Below are 4,359 nucleotides of genomic sequence, written 5' to 3' on the forward strand. Positions count from 1 at the left end.
ATTTGAACAGAAAATTCACAAAGAAAGATATACAAATTTCTTTGTATATCTCAGAGTACTCAGGTTCATTATCATCAAGGAAATATAAATTGAACCACATTCAATACATATCCACCAGAACAGCTAAAATGAAAAAGACAGAAAATGCCAGATATTGGTGAGGAGGTAGAGCATCTGGAACGCTTGTACATTGCCGGTGTGAGTGTAGATACACACAGCCACTCTGAAAAACCAGCTTATCTATTAAATCAGAACGTACACATACCCTGTGACCCAGAAATTCCACTCCTAGCTATATATCCAACAGGAATGTAGCGTGTGTATGTACTTTAACCAAAAGAAATGCACTAGAATGTTCATAACAAAATACTCATAATAGAGGCTGAGGTGGAAGGATTGCTTGAGGTCAGGAGTTTAAGACCAACATGTGCAGCACAGTATGACCACATCTCTGAAAATAAATAAATTCATTTTTTAAAAAACAATATTCATAATAGTCCTCACTCTCCCTCCAAAAGGGCACCATTCAAATGCCTGTTAACCGCAGAATGAAAAAAATGTATGTATTCATCAATGGAACACTGCACAACAGTAAGAATGGAAAAAATGAACACAATACATGATAAGGATGAATCTCATAAACATAATGAAGAATGAAAGAAGCCAGATACAAAATGACACATTGTGTATAATTCTGTTTATATAAAGTATAAAAACAAGCAAAACAGGAGAGTGGTTACCCTTGGTGAGGAGAGTCAGTGACAAGATGGAGGGATACAGGAAAGATTCTGGGGTGCTTGTCATGTTCTGTTTCCTGATCTGGGTAGTAGTTACACAGGTGTGCTCAGTTTGCAAAAGTTCACCTTGTTATACACTTTAGGATTTGTGCACTTTCTCTGAGGATATTACATTTCAATGAAAAGTTTAAAAAGGCTGGGCACGGTGGCTCATGCCTGTAATCCCAGCAGTTCAGGAGGCCAAGGTTGGGAGAATTGCTTGAGGCCAGGAGTTTGAGACCAGCCTGGGCAACAAAGCAAGACCCCGACTCTACTAAAAAATAATTTAAAAAATTAGCTAGGCATGGTGGCACACACCTGTAGTTCTACCTAGTCAGGAGGCTGAGGCAGGAGGATCGCTTGAGCCCACGAGTTAGAGGCTGCAGTGAGCTATGATTGCATCACTGCACTCCAGCCTGGGTGACAAAGCAAGATTCTGTCTCAAAAAAAAAAAAAAGTTAAATAAAAAGTTCAGCAGATTGATATCTATGCACAGCATGTAGTAAGCAAACCAAAGTTGAACCAATCTTCTTGATGGCTAAAATAAAAATTCCCCATGACTCTGGGAAAGCAGGATTTCGGGTTTAAAACATCAGGGTGACTCTCTTCACTGGCTGATTCACTGAGCAGCTGCAGGATCTCTTGTTGACTTACACACAGACCCTGCCTAGTATGACTTCATTGTAATTACAAACAAGTACAATGCCCCAAACTCACAAATGGCCATGTAACGAACCCAAATGGACTGTTTCTAAGGGGAAAAAGAAAAACAAAGAATAAAGAATAAAACATGTTGCAATAGCAGGAACTTCTGATTCAGAAAGTGGTGTAATCCCATGTGGGACAAACAGCCCAATTAGTCAACATTCTCAGAACTCTCAGAATGATTTTCCCAATAACGTTCCAGTGGATTAAAAGTGTCAAAATGTGTTTTAATGAACTTTTCTCAGATAACATGGAAGAGTAACTAAATCAAGGCAGCTATTATTCTATTCTTCAGATTTCCTTCAGAATAATTAACGTGGCTTATAATACTTCTTTATGTTTTTAAAAATGCCTCCATTCTCCAATCTAGAATTATTATTTAAACTAGTAGTTTATAAATGGGACAGATGGTTTCTGAATGATAGGAAACTAAATGTTTCCTATCAGGATAAGGTCTTTCGTATAGTGCTATGAAAGAATGATAACATACTGTTTGGATTATGAGAGCTTGTTTTAGTATATATTTTTTAAATCAGAAGAAAAAATTGGAGGCCACAGTGACACAGTAGCTATAATTTTAATACCTATTGATTTAAAGCTAAGTAATGTCAAAACGCTACTTCAGATTCAGTAGCATTTTGAATGAACTTGAATTTCCTAATCATAAGAGCTTCTATGTACACTTGGAAAATAGTGCAGGAGGTCTCATTCAAAATGGGATCTGGCTAGCATTCCTTAAGGTAGCCTCACAAAAGATAATGTAGAAAAGCATACGAAGTCGCGAGCATACGGAAGATCTGCTGTATGTCAGGTCAGGCATAAATGAATCTTAATTATAATAAAGTTATGATTTAAGTTATGATTTAAACAAAACAAAAACAGACTACCCAGAGATATAGTAAACTCCAGTTTCATGAAAAATAACTACCTGATAAAAGATAGGAAAATGCACAGTGGCTTCATTGCTTCTCTTTCTAGATATGGACCCCTAGAACCAACAGAAAAGTGGGCACCCCATCATACACCCACCTCGTGTGCTGCTTCTTGAGGCAGGTATAGCACTGACCAATTCCTTTCCATCAACTTCCTTCCCATCACCATCTCTTCCAAATGCAGTATAGAGTAAAAAATTATTAAAACAACAGCAACAGCAATAGCAGCCACAGCAAGACACCCAGGAGGGCAGAACGAGAACTCTAGTTCTCTGAAATGCAGGGCTCCTTACTGGTGAAGCATACATTGGCCCTGACTACCTTGGGAATGGGAGCCTTGGAAACAGGGGGAAGAACCCACGACAGTAGAGCAGAAAAGGAAATGCGTGGATGAAAGCCTACTAGGAGGAGAAATTAGACTGGCAATGGCACACACCTGCCCGTAGGCCAACTGTGGGTCTGGGAGAAGAGAAGGACAGAACCAAGGGTACACAGGGAGCAGCCCCAAGGACAAGCCCTTCACTTCTCTGCTTTTTGAATGAACTTGAATTTTCCTAATCATAAGAGCTTTTCACATATGAAGATGCTGAAGCCAAACAGATTCACTTCGTTATAAAATGAATAAGAACATAATCAAAATATGGCAGAACAAGGGAGAGAGAACAGCCTCAGAGAGAGTGCATTCTTACGAAAATGAGCTAATGCAAGATACTGAAGAAAATTTCATGCTCTTTGGCATTCATTCATGATTTCATTCACCAATTTGTATTGCATTCCCACTATGTTCTAGAGATACAGAAATGAATAGAACAAACAGACCTTCTACCTTAATGGAATTTATGTTCTGGTGGAAGAGATGGAAAATAAATAAATAAACACAATATAATGATAGTTTTAAGTGTGATAGAGAAAAATAAGGCAGAGAAAGAGAATAGAGAGAGACGGTGGCAGGGAGAGGATGGAAAATGAGGCTATTTCAGGTAGAACTGTCAGGGAAGGTCTCTCCCTAAGGAGATGATGACATCTGAGCAGAGGCCTGAATGAAGACAGAAAGTGAGCCATGCAAAATCTGGGGAACGAGCATTCTAAGCAGCATGAAAACCCATGTGAAAGCTCTGGGCAGGCACAGTGTAGTGTGTTTGAAGACTGGCAAGAAAGCTGGTGCTTCTAGACTGAAAATAGCTGTGAGTTAGAGAATGCCTGGACAGATCACTGGAGGCTGGAAGAGCAAGTAGAAACTTGTAGGCCACAGTGAGGAACTGGATTTTATTCTAAATGATGAGAAGCTATAGGGGGATTATAGGACCCAGTTTAATTCTTTAAAAATCATTGCTAGTGGGAAGAAAGACTGAAGGATGAAAGGAAAGCAGGCCAATTCACTGAATCTAATTTATAGAAAATCAGTTTGTGGGGAAAAATCAGTCTGCTTCCTCTTAAAAGGCAGATAGCCACAAGAGAATGCTTGTCCCTACCCTAACAATAAGAGAAAGCTGGATCATCTATAAAATCTTAACTTTTTAAAAACCCATCAGAGATCTGAGATAGTAATTCAGCCAGAGGAACCGAATTCCAGAGGGTGGCAAACCGTTCCAAGGTGAGATGGGACACATGAATTGTTTTGCCTTTGGCAGTGACAGCAGGGAGAGGTGGCAGTCTTAAAAGCAGGAGCAAAGAATGCAACCGAAATGTTGACAGATTCTTACAGGGAAAATGTGGGTTAGCATGAGAGTTCAGAATCCCTGGAAATCCCCACTAGCTGCCCATTTTCCAGATCTTTTCCACAGGCCTCCACTGGGTGCTCACAAGGAACACTGGGAGCAGAGTGGAGGCCCTGAGAGAGCCCACCTCAGGGGTGCAGGGCTGCACGTGCCCACTGGAGGCTGCTGGGAGGCAGACAGCAAACATGCCTGCTTCTGGGGCCCTTCTCTCATAGGAGACAGAAGCCA

At 40.3% G+C, this 4,359-nt stretch overlaps 1 protein-coding gene across 1 annotated transcript in view; it reads right to left on the minus strand.

The window, feature by feature from the left end:
* The window catches only part of CPQ (carboxypeptidase Q), a 403,085-nt gene that overhangs the window by 182,708 nt on the left and 216,018 nt on the right, over positions 1-4,359 (minus strand). The window lies entirely within an intron of this gene.

This window comes from Propithecus coquereli, unplaced genomic scaffold (genome assembly GCF_000956105.1).
Source record: "Propithecus coquereli isolate 6110/MARCELLA unplaced genomic scaffold, Pcoq_1.0 Scaffold2, whole genome shotgun sequence".
NCBI lineage: Eukaryota > Metazoa > Chordata > Mammalia > Primates > Indriidae > Propithecus > Propithecus coquereli.